General features: G+C 41.1%; 1 protein-coding gene across 7 annotated transcripts in view; it reads right to left on the bottom strand.

Annotated features, from left to right (window-relative positions):
* ANO4 (anoctamin 4) overlaps nucleotides 1-13,185 on the bottom strand; it is a 454,665-nt gene that overhangs the window by 365,408 nt on the left and 76,072 nt on the right. Inside the window, exon 1 of one of the 7 annotated variants that reach the window (XM_027967660.3) lies at nucleotides 5,497-5,607. The exons of 5 other annotated variants lie outside the window; for them this stretch is intronic. The gene's annotated coding sequence lies outside the window, so the exon portion shown is untranslated. Of the gene's footprint in view, nucleotides 1-4,901; nucleotides 5,095-5,496; nucleotides 5,608-13,185 lie in introns of those variants that run through there. One more of the 7 variants, XM_042247133.2, reaches the window with a different exon arrangement.

The following is a 13,185-nucleotide window of genomic DNA, read 5'->3' as shown; positions in this document are numbered from 1 at the left end:
ATTAATCTCTTTTGTTGAATCAGGTAACAAAAATCACAAGTTAAAAATACTATTTTGGAAAATGGTAAAGATATACCTTGCAATGACAGCAATGATGCTTTTTTATGAAAAGAACTTCTCAGTGGCATAATCACAGGAAAGAACTGCCCAGCCAAACTGTTTCTCAACTTGGGCTCTTTGAGAAATAGTGATGAAACAGTAAGCAGGCCACTGGCTGAAAAAGTCAAGAGACGATGAACTCCATGAAGCATCACTAGACTGAAAGCTCTCAGAGCAGTGGCAGCATCCAGCTGTCACCAGGAGGTCCCCACTGCCTGGCACCAGGGTGGACACGTCAGGTGCTCAATGAATATTGGAGTAAATAAATAGACAATGGAACTGATCCGTAAACATCACCCCCTCAACAGAACAGAAACAGCTGAAGCCCAGGGGGTGGGAAATCAAGCATAATGTTTTTAGAATTCTTGAAATGTTCTTAAGAAAAGCAGTTTCAATATAAAAAATCCATTTCCGCACAAGCATAAACACATGACCATAAACAGTTGCTTGATGTGACTCACTCTGACTGGCACAGCCACGTAATCTGCATGAAATAACCCCAGAAATAATGGACAGCAGTGAGTTAGATGCCACAAAGCAGTTTTGTGAGCAAAGAATGACACAGTTTAAGTGTCAGCTGTGAATCGTGGAAGGGGCCCCACACCAGGAGTGGAGCTGGTGTCTCAGTAAATCCATCCACATTGACTCAACTGTCTTGCCCAGGTGCCTACCAGATCTCTCCTGTCATAGTGACTTAACTTCCCAGGACTTTAGCTTTCTTATCTATGAAACCAGACGGTAGGTAAGATACTCCTCAAGGTCCCTTTATGACAAGGAGAGGCATTTCAAGGTGTCCCCGGGGCAGTAGGTAGTCGCCACACCCACATAAGCCCTGATCATGAAGGATCAACATCAGCACATGTTTCTGAGTAACTCTGATGACCATGTCACTGCCATGACATGCTGGGGTCTTGCAGGATTAAGGGGAGGCACAGCTCATTCCCCATCTGCCAGGAATGTCTCATCTGGGTCAATTGCCTTAGAAATCACCCATCTAGTAAAAAAACAGAGCTGGAACAACAGTTCATGATTTTTAAGTCATTGGGAGAGCCCTCAGATTATCTGGGGCTTCCCTGGTGGCTCAGACAGTAAAGAATCTGCCTACAGTGTGGGAGACCTGAGTTCAATCCCTGGGTCAGGAAGACCCCCTAGAGAAAGGGACAGCTACTCACTCCAGTATTCTTGCCTGGGAACTCCCATGGACAGAGGAGCCTAGCAGACTACAGCCCATGGGGTCACAAAGAGTTGGACACGACTGAGCAACTAACATTTTCACTTTCACTTTTCAGATTATCTGGTCCTCCAAGCCCAATTATGAGTTTGAGTCTGACAGCCAGTTCGTGGCTGAGATCAGAAAGGCACTTGGGGTCCTGAAGACATCCTGCTGGGACTGCCCGTGGTCTCTAATGGTGTCCAGACACTGTTCTCTCTCTGACACTCACAGGAGGTCCCCAGTGGGAGACCAATGGGAAAAATGTAAGTGAATTCCTGCTGTATGACAATATGTCTGCTTCCTATAAGAATGGCTGCAAGCCAAAAGGTCACTCAGCAGATGCCTAGTTAAGGGTCAGAGATTTCTATTAGAGATCAGGCCCACCAACCCTGTCATTATGTATTTTTAACAGTTTCTTGACTCTTCAGACTTAAAGGCCAACAGCCAGAGTAGAGAATTCATGCTAAGTATGGGGAGGAATTTTTCCCCTTTCATCTTACATTATTTTCGGGCTGTGATTTGACTCTCCTCCAAAATTCTGCCAACTCCCTTTACTACCAAAGAGATATAACTTGCAACATAAACATTTATGACAGTGTGGGTAGACTATTAAGCTCCTAAGTACATGATTTTTTTTCTGCAAAGCTGACCTAGTGACTATAGTCCTAGATGAATTTAGGAGACAGATCAAAAATGCAGTCTTCAACACAGCTCATGAAGAATCTCTCCTCTTTTATACAATCTGTCTGAGTTGCCAATTGACTAGCAAGTTCCTTTCAAAGTAGATCACCATAGCTGGTGTTAGAAGTGGTCTGAATCTCTGTTAAAAAATGGTTCTCCCTCTAAGCAGCTTTATGTGGGAGTTATATGTTCTTTTTACTCTTTAAAAAAAGGAGGGCTCATGGAGAGATGGTAAAGGAATATGTCACCTTAATTATATTTTAAAAAGCCACAGGAAAATTCAGCCAACATCCTTAATGATATAGTTCATTCAATTTCCAAAGAAAGCCTGTACCCACAATCAAGTGATTTTATTTTGTATCATCCATAAACTCCCCCTCTTTACGAAAAGACCTTTTAAGTAGTAAACATTTCAAGATTTGAGGGCATTCCAACCTAGACAAATCTAGAATGTCATTCATTAAAATGCAAAAGTGATTCTATTTCTGGTCCTAGTAATCAACTATGGAAAGTAGTTTCAATGACAAAAAGGCCTGCAGACACATGTGGTTATACTAACAGGGACAACTCCTTCTCTCAGTTACATGATTACAGGTTGAGCACAAGAGTTTGGTTACTGGAAGAGAAGCTGTTAACCAACTCTTCATTAATCAAACAATCGTTGTTGAGTTTACAGGTGGACACATATGCGTGTCCATGCATAAAAACATAAAGCAGAAGTAGGAAAGAAAGCAGAAAGATAAAAAATGGAAAATACTGAATCAAAATATAAGCTATAGGTTTCAGATTAGAACATCATCAAAAGAAACAGTAAAAGCACTGTTTTAAAGGCATTTGTATGAGTAACTGTATCTACATCTATCTAGGTATTTCTAGACCCATTTCAAATAAATACGATTTGCTAGGGTTGCAAGACATAGCAGCTAAACAAAAACACACAAAAAAATGTTGCAGTAACTACATCACACCAAGAGGCTAAGAGTTACTGGCTCCATTCAGCACAGCTTTTACCAGTATTTCCTGTAGTGGTTGTATATGCTGCCTTCAGGGACCCTGCAAAAGAATTAATCTAACATCATGCTGTGAGACAAGCAAACACAAAGAATGCAATCTCCCAATTCAGAGAAATTCCAAAAGGCGTTATCTGGAGGAGGGGTGTGGAATCACTGGGGAAATCCCTACCAAAAAGAAAAAAAAAAACTGGCTGGAGAATGCAAAGCAGAGTTTCAGAAATGTTTCTCCTCCCCTCTAAATGAGCATGCTACAAATATGGAAAATATGTACACAACAGTCACAAGTAAACAATACACTTGTGAATATGCTGCATATATACAATTCTGATGGCACAGATGAATATTCTGCTCAGTAAAATGAAGAACGCCCACAGCATTTTCTCTCAAAGCTAATGTTGCCACTAACTAAAAGATTTCTAAATGCATCTGAAATGGCCTGTCTTATGAAATGCAGGGTCTATTTCCAAGACACCCAAACTGACTCTAACTCTTTCCATCTTGATGAATATGTCAAGTTGAGTTGCCAAGCACCTGATAAAAATCCTTGCAATTGGAGGGGAAATAATTAAGCAAAGTAAGAAAACACCAGTAGAATTGAAAGTCAACAACTAAACGTTAGAATCAAAGGAAGCAGAGAAGTCAGCCAGTTAAATGACAACATTGCTCCCAGCCATAACTAAGTGTAGAGAAGTATGGATATTAGAATAGCTAATGCAAGCAATAATGAAAGTATTTCAAACATTATTTAATGATTCAGAGGTTACAGTATGCAAGGATCCTAATTTGTTGCTGTTATCCTATTTGCTGGTTTCACTGTGAAGCTGGGATATAATGTAAACATCTACAAATTCTTGTTCTTTGTTTTAATATATGCTTTCATGTATTTAAAGAACCCTCCACTAAAACCAACCAAATGTACCCAGGGAACAAGATAAAAGCATATGTCTGATGTCATCACCACTATTTTAAGACAAATCCACACTGAGGGTAGAAATAAAAGTGGTGAGAAAGAGCAAGCCAGTCAAGCAACTTTATGTTCCAAACTCCCAATCAACAGGGAGAAAGACCAGAAATTTCACCCCACATTTCCCTCTCCCTAGAGTTAAATGAACCACAATCAGAAAACCCACACAAAATCAAGTAAAATAACCCATCTCCAGTCCAAGACTGGAAAATAAGGAGCAGAATGAGAACTGAAAAGCTTATTCTTTGGAATGCTGCGGTGACCAAAATAATCCAAGACACCTGCTACCAAAAAAAAAAAAAAAAAAAAGACAAGACAGACATCTCCCTATGAGAAGAGACTCCCCTTTAACCCCAGGTTCCACAAGATAGAGCTGTACTTTGTGTTCACGATGTGTTTCCTCTGGACTCCAGGAGCTGACAATAATTGACCTGAAGCTGTGGTGCCAGAGCCAGCAGCCTCAGAGACCAGGTGAAAAATCAGAACACACATCTAAGAGTAAATGTTCTGCAACAAAACAGCCGGCCTGATGTCACCGCAACACGCACGTTCTTCCTTCCAACCCTGCTTATGTTCTGTGAGCAAAGTCTAACCATTCTAACAGCCTCCAAGCCTTTTATCTACCAGGAGGAGGATTGAAACTATGCTGTCAACTCAAAAAAACATGCCTCTTCTCACTGCCCCACCACCCTCGGAAGAGGATGGGAAGAGACCCGTCTGCAGAACAGGCACCCTGAAATTCCAAAGAGAAAAGGCAATGAGGTCATGCCGTCTACTCCGTCCGCCGGCACAGGGGTCCTCCCGCCGCCGCCAATGCTACCACCCGAGTTGTAAAGCCCACGAGAAAGACGAGAAAGACGCAGGGCCGGTGTGGACCCACAGGCAGGTGCCTAAGGCGCCGCTGCCCCCAGCCGACTCCGACATAACTCACACGTGTGCCGTCGTCTCCGGGAAAGATGGAACAGTTCGCTAGGTGGGCCGATCAGCCCGGCCTTTCCGGATTCGGAGAGAGTGCACCTGAGCACGCCGAGGGTTCATCTCGCCCCCAGATTTGTCAGTCGCCCTCCCCGGATCCCCTGCACACTGCTGCAGTTTACCACCATGCTCACATCTCCCTGGCTGCCGCTTCAAGGACAAAGAGAGAGTGCTTATGTTTTCATCACAGCCGAAGAGCTCCGTTTACGGAAACAATTAAACAAAACAAAAAGACAAGCCAGACAAACGACCCTCCAGCATTTCCAACAGCTGGATCCCCACTCCCCACCCCCAGACGTGGACCCAGGAACACTAGAGAACGCAGAGAGAAGGTCACTAAGCTTAGCTGGGAAGAGAGAGAGCTAGCTAAGCGTTCACTTCACTGCAGCAGCGCTGCTCATTGAATGCAAGCACTTACCATAAAAATAGAAAGAGTCAACAGAAGGAGAAGGGATCCTTCCTCAGAGTCTTAGACAGAAAGAAATCCACCGCGGAGATCTAGGCAACGGATGAAGCCAACAAAGTGATGAAAGACGAGAAAACCAACATACCCAAGTCCTTCTCAGCCTCCCCCACCCCGGGCCCGCATGCAGTTGTTTGTGCTGTAGAAGCCCTGAGAAGTCGGGAACAGGACTCTCCCGAGGACGAGCTGGAGCGCGAACAGCCTGGTGGATTTCAGAGCATCACGCCCAGGGCTCTCCTCCCCGCCCCGGGGGCAGGGGCGGCGAGGTGGGGGGAGGCTGAGCACAAGGCCGGGGTCGGAAGGTGAAAAGAGAGATGGGAAGGCACCTCTTTGGAGTGTGAGGAACTACCGGCTAGAATATCAGAATTCCCCATCAGTTATTGCCAGCGACCAATCAGCCCAGCCAGGGGGCCGTGTCAGTGTGACAAGAGAGCAGCGGATAACAGCCCGTCCTCAGCGAGGCAGGACAGCCCCCTGCCTCCACCGGAGTTGGGCCGGATTGGCATTTTCTCCTCTTCTGCCCAGTTTCTGATAATATTTGCTTTGTTTTTAAAAATAAGACCCAAAGCCCCATAGTTATACCAACCAATCAGGAAGTTTGCTTAAGCATCCTACAGCATCTCTACAAGAAGCCAGCCTTGAAACCCATCCTAAATGATATCTACCGGCATCTCACAGACCAGACAGCCGGGATGATGTGAGCAGAGAAGTTACCATGAGCACAATAATAACACGTTGGACCATGAGCTGCTTCATGCCCAAGACACAGGATGAAATACCAGGGACCTGGATCCCAGTTTCACAAGTGAGACTTTTAGACAGAAATGGGTTAAAGATCTCTCTAAAATCTTTTCAGTTTTGATAAATTTTCCTAGATAATATATATATAGAAGTACTTATTAGAGACAGTTTATAAAGATAGTGACATTTCTTTTTGAGGTTTCTTATATCACCTATAAGACAGAATGCGTGGATTTGGGTAACAATACCTGTATAATGATGAGATAGTTGGATGGCATCATGACTCAATGGACATGAGTTTAACTAAGCTCCAGGAGTTGGTGATGGACAGGGAAGCCTGGCATGCTGCAGCCCATGAGATTGCAAAGAGTCAGACATGACTGAGCAACTGAACTGACCTGTATAATAGTTCATAGGCACACAGAAGTTTGAAAAACTCTGAGCTAGACTAATAAAACAGGGAAATGAGCAAATTTTGTAGTGCTGACTAACAAGTAAAGAATATTATACTTTTTCTGCCTGCCTTTCCTCCCATCCTATTTTAATATTGAACTGTAAACTCAGTTCATATGTACTCATTCAGTTTTGGCTGTGCATGCGTGCCTGCTAAGTCACTTCCGTCATGTATGACTCTCAGCGACTCTGTCTGTGGTGTTAAATTAAATTGGGGTGTTGGTTCTAGAGTTAAATGCCAGTTGAACTGGATCCCACAGTAAAACTTCAGAACTGTTTAACTTGGGGAAATTATCTTGGGTCATCTTTTTATCTTTGCAAGAAATATTAGCTCTTTGTACTAGCCAAGAGTTAACAGGAAGACACAAATGTGGCTGGGTTGGTTTGTTTTCAGGTGTTGTACATGATAGAGTCTTTAATTTTATTTTTTTTCCTACAACTTGAAGGATCATTTGGACATTGTGTTGCAATCTGAACCCAGACTCAAGCTAACTTTGGGAAGCCTGAATACTGCCGAGTAAAAGGAAGCACTATGGAAGGGAAACAGGTTTGGGGAAGAATGGATACATGTATGTGTAAGGCTGAGTCCCTTTGCTATTCACCTGGAACTACCACAACATAGTTCATTGGCTATACCCCAATACAAAATAACCTGAAGCAACCTAGCAGCAGCAGCAGCAGCAGCAATACAAAATAAAAAGTTTACAGTTTGGAAAAAAAATAAACATCTCAAAAAAAAAATTTTTTTAAGCAGAATTACAGGGGAAAAAAGAAAAGGGCTAAATTCCAAGGAAACAGTTAACTCACTACTCAAATGAGTTACAGCAGGAAGCCATAAAAGTATTCCACAAAGATGAACAGAATAAAATGAAATTTTTGAAACGAAAAAAAGGTTGATTTCATCAGGTTCATCCTATGTATATTAGACAAGCAAAACCTGCCTGGGAGATTTAGTCTCAAATTCTGTTGTGTTATTCACTTTGGTTCCACTCTAATCAGCAAACTTTTAACCACATGATCAGGCAGCACAGAAATAAAAGCAGTGGGTCCTGCCTTCAAGAAGTTTATAGTCCCATGGACTAAATGAAATCTTTTCAAAATTTCAACACTGCAATTCTTGCCAATTCTTGCCAACAGTTCTACTGTTTTAATGTCTCTTAGATAAAACCAAGCCATGAAGTTGGATTTTGGATTCAAAGTTCTAAACTAGCCTAATAAGGTGTTTTCCATAACCAAAATCATTTGAGAACTATAAATGCACCATTTATTTTTTTAATTAATTAAAGTATGAAAAGGTTTTTTAACTGAATGTTTGCTTTTATCAGCATCAACAGTTTCTGATGCTGCAAAAACACGGACAGCATAACAAAGAACATATTTAATAAGGGATTATTATTTAAAGCTACCAAAGTAATTGAGATTAATACTGTTTATGGAACAGGTTCAATACCTTGAGTACATAGGGTTACAATGAAGCATGAAAACGATAAGACTACAAAAGTACAAATTACTTAGCTGATTAAATAATTGCACATCTCTATAACAATTGGGTCAATGAAAACAAGTATTTCACAGTCACTTACTCAAATGCAATTAATTTTTTAAATTTGGCCTTCACTCCTACCTCCTCAAAAGACAGAAATACCTCCTATTTCAGGTAGCAACAATTAATTGTTTAAATCACAAAATACTTATCCAAGTCAATTAAACTACAACAATTTCAGGGACTGTTTCTTGCTCACCGGAGTAACAGTACTTAAATGTTAGCAGGCCATTTCTATGGACAAGAGAATTTGGCTAAAATTCTGCACTAGTATGATTTAATGCCTTTTTAAAAACAGACTACAAGATACTTTGAATTACGTACCTATACCTGCCATTTATTTGAAAAAAACAAAGCTCTTTCAGGAAATTTGCTTCCAAGTAGCTCACTGACTTGGAGAAGGGGACAAAAGAGTATGAAATGGTTGGATGGCATCACCGACTCAGTGGACATGAGTCTGAGTAACCTTCAGGAGATGGTAATGAACAGGGAGGCCTGGCATGCTGCAGTCCATGGGGTCGCAGAGTCAGACACGGCTGAGCAACTGAACTGAACTGAGCTCTCTGACAGAGCTGTATTAATCCTGAAAGTCAAGGATTCTTCAAGCTCAGTCTTTAACACTGATCCTGGATTCCACTCTTTGTAACCAATCTGAATAGAAAAAGTAAAAACATACCTATTTCCTAGATCACCAAGGAGGTAAATGGCTGTGTAATTCCAATTTTGACATCAGACACTTAACAGGAGACATGAGAATCAAGGATTTTCTTTTTTACTGAGGTACAGTTGATTTACAATATTCTATTAGTTTTAGTTGTACAACAGTGAGTCAAAAGTTGTGTAGATTATACTCCATTTAAAGTTATAGAATATTGACTGTATTTCCTGTGCTGTACAATATATCCTTGAAGATTGTATTTTATATGTAGGAGTTTGTGCCGCTTCATCCCCTACCCCTATTTCATTCCTCTCCACTATCCTCTCCTCACTCGTAACTACTAGTTTATTCTCCATATCTGTGAATCTGTTTCCGTTTTATTATATTCATTCATTAGATTCTACATCTAAGTGATAACATATTGTATTTATCTACAGATTCAATGCAATCCCTATCCAAATACCAATGACATTTTTTACAGAACTAGAACAAAGGATCCTAAAATTTGTATGGAAACACAAAATAAGCAAAGCAATCTTGAGAAAGAAGAACAGAACTGGAGGAATCACACCCCATGACTTTAGACTATATACCAAAGCTATAGCAATAAAAACACTACAGTACTGGCATCAAAAGAGATGCACAGATGAATAGAAAAGGAGGAATTTTAAACAATATTCTGCCAATCACTGGTTTTGAAAACTAAGTTATAATCTCCCGAAAGTAAAGCCTGCACCTCTCTTACCTAAATTCTATCAAGTGGTGTTTAAAGGAGCCAATATTTACTGAAACTTCATTTGTGCCAGACTTTGTGGCAGTGGTTTCATACCTCTTTTAGTCTTCACAGCACTCACAGGACATGAATTTTATCTTTACTGAAATAACTGAGATACAGGGAGTTGAGCTTTCACAAGGGGCAATGTCAGTATATGAACCACCAGAATAGCCTCAAAATGCTGCCTCTCCTCCATGGAAACATTGATATGAACATGGAAGACTCCCCGCAGATGTTTTTGACTGAATGTAGAGATCATCTGGGGACCCTTCCCATGGTGTTACGTGTATTTGGGTGAAAGAAGAATGAAACAATTCAAGCTAAAGCAGAAAAACTCATTTTACTTCAGAGATTAAATGTAGCCCTTCTCTGCAACCGAAATAAATTATTGATGCTTATAATTTAAAAATTAAAGAGCAAGCAAACTGTATTTGTTGATTTTTTAAATAACTATGACCCTACATTACATTTTAAAGCCAGGATGAGTGGTCCTCAGTTAATAAAAAAAAAAAGGTGAAAGGAAAGAGTATTTTAGAAATGTGTGGGATCTGAAAGAAACATTATAGTCCTTTATCTAATATCTGAATTCTCCTTCAGCATTCAGCAGGAGGCCTGAAACACAGAGAGAACAAGTTGCCCTGCTAATGTTTCCCTACCAGAGGTCACTGGCTGAGAACAATCTCCCCAAAGTGCTTAGTAGGCGGGCTTTCAAATTTGCAACAACAGTTCCAAATAAATAATCTGCAGGACATAAATATCGTCATAGCATCCAACTCTTCAAAAATTTGACTGCACTCACCATTTCTCAGCCAGAAGATTCCTACGGGATCAAAGATCAAATCATATAGAAAGAATCTGTAAGATTACAGTCTTATAACATTTTCTCCTTTCTTTGAGGATGAAAAAAAAAAATCAATAGATGCGTTGAAGAGTCAGGGAAAATTGGGCTAAGTGTAGGGAGGCCAAAATAAGGAGCATGTGTCTGTGTACCAACGTAGCACTTGGTGTGTATGTTCAAAATACAATCAGGTGCCTTCACAGCCAATCAGTCCCTCAGCCCCAGGGTTACTGCCCTATGTCTTCAACACATAATTAGGGATTACAACTAATTCAGGGCTTTGATCTTTCTCCTTCACTACTACAATAGTTTCTAGCCTTTCCTCTGTTCCAGTCCCATTGTCCTTTGCCAACGGCACTTGTTTTCTAAAACACAGAAAATGGAATCACATCATCCCCTTACTAGTAAACCTGGGATGGTCAAGCCAAATACAGCACCGCCTGAGCCTGGCATTCAAGGCTCTCTGCAAACAGCCTCCATCGACAGCCTCCTTTCCCATAATTATTTCCTGTATATTCCATGCTCCAGATGCAGTCAATGAGTGCCTGTTCCTCAGAGTCACCATGCTCTTTTATCATGGTATTCTTATCTGTTTTTGCTAGAATAATCTTCCTGCTTCCCTCCTAGAGAAAGCCGAATATTCATCCTTCAAGGCCTAGTTCACTGTCATCATCTTGGCGAGGTCTTCTCCAAATTCCCCAAAGTGACTTAATTACTTCTTCCTTTGTATTTCCAGAGCATTTTTTTCTAGTCCTGTATCATAGGGTAAGAAGCACTGTGCTAAGTTAGTAATTTCAACCTACTTCACTATAATCCTTTGATAGTCCTAGTGCTTGACACACAATAGAAGCTCAACAAACCCAGGAGAGGAAGTCTGTATTTTATGCCTCTTATTCACAATCAAAAGCACTTTGAAAAAAAAGGACATATTTGTTTTCTGGAAGTCTGAAGGACGACAAGCTTATCAGCCATATTTATGTCCTCTTTCAATCAGCAGTTTCTCTGGCTTAAGGAAAGGGCCCTTGATTAGAATCAGAAGAGCCAAATCCCAACCGTGTCTTGTGTCACTTCAGGTTAATTTCTTAACCTAAAGAAAAATAAAACGTGTCCTGCTTACCTTTGAGGGTTCTTCTGAGCCACAAATGACGAACTGTGTGGTAAAGCACTTATAAAGTATGTAGTAGGAGATATTGTTACCACCCCCTCTGTCGTCATTGTTTGATAATAGTTAATATCCCAAAGCCATCACATAATTTAAGGGAAGCCAGCCTAGGAGTCCAGTGACTCAGCACTTAATCACTCCAAGTACCTTGCTCCAGTTCTGCTGGTCTGCAGTTAAGGTGCAGTGGAAGAGTGGAACGGCCCTGACTTGGGCCCTAGCTCTGTAGATCTGCTCCCTGATACCCAGTTCCCTCTTCTGGGAAATGGAAGGAACAACACTTAACTTACTACACTGTTACATGAGATGGGATATATGTCTATTTGTAGTATCTACACATCTGTTTCATTTCCAAGTCTCTAGTAAGCCTTCCATGATTGGTCAGAGAAAAAGAGCCACGTCTCCCTCACTCTACAGCCTCTACATCCACCCCGATCATGGCCCTCTTTCTGTTTCTTGAACTTGCAGAGCTCATTCCCACCCCAGGGACTGAGTATGGGTTTCCTCTGCCTCATCCTTTTCTTTAGATCCTGGCATGGCTGCTTGGAAAGGCTTCCCTGACCCTGTCTATCATTTTCTCAGCACATCCTTTTCTTCACTCTTATCATTTACTTCTGACATTTACTTCCATCTGTTACCATTTATTTGATTGCCTATTTGTCCTCTGCAATATAACATATGTTCCTCTCCAGCAAAGACTGTTTTTGTGCTTTTCATTGTGTCCCCAGAGCCTAACATAATGTCCAGAACATAATATACACTCAGTATCCACTTCCTGAATATTTACAGCATGACCAATGTTTGTACAACTATTCCCATGTCTTTCTTCATCTCGACAAAATCCCAGTTATCTTGACTCTTATAGGGAAATGAAACCTTGCAATTAATATGGTATTCAGGGTAATACTACAGTGTCCAGTTTATTACAGGTGTTTAATTAATGTGTAACACTCATTAACAGACCTTAAAATGCTATCCAGGGGCAAGAGGTACCTAGAACCAATGTTTAACTCCTACTTCCATTAGAAATAGGAATTACCAAGATTGGCATGATGATCTTCACTCACATAACTGGAAATGAAACACCAAGCAAAAAAGTTAAATTATGTTTATTTGATGTCAGGAGGTTTACTGGATCCTTATTTTTCATTCTCCTTTCCTTACTTTATGTTAAAATTACTCTGGTCCAAGCTGATCCCAAGAAGAAATTGACAAGGTCCTTGGTTTCCAAAGCATTAGAAAGTGAAAGTGAAGTCACTCAGTCGTGTCCAACTCTTTGTGACCCCATGGGCTGTAGCCTACCAAGCTCCTCTGTCCATGGAATTCTCCAGGCAAGAATACTGGAGTGGGTTGCCATTTCCTTCTCCAGGGGATCTTCCCAACCCAGGGATCGAACCCAGGTTTCCCACATTGGAGGCAGACACTTTAACCTCTGAGCCACTAGGAAACTAGAACAAATGGCTTTATCAGGAGCACAGGAACCTAGATAATTTCTCTTTTCCCAAGAAGCTATCTGGAAAGGCAAAATACAGAAATCCTCCCAAACCTGACCATATCATCACTGTTTCTGACTAGCCCAGCCCAAGAGGTGGCCTAATAAATAATCATGG

This window comes from Ovis aries, chromosome 3, assembly GCF_016772045.2.
Source record: "Ovis aries strain OAR_USU_Benz2616 breed Rambouillet chromosome 3, ARS-UI_Ramb_v3.0, whole genome shotgun sequence".
NCBI classification, from domain to species: domain Eukaryota; kingdom Metazoa; phylum Chordata; class Mammalia; order Artiodactyla; family Bovidae; genus Ovis; species Ovis aries.
Note: the sequence above shows the minus strand (reverse complement) of the source record. Positions and strands in the feature narration are given on the sequence as shown.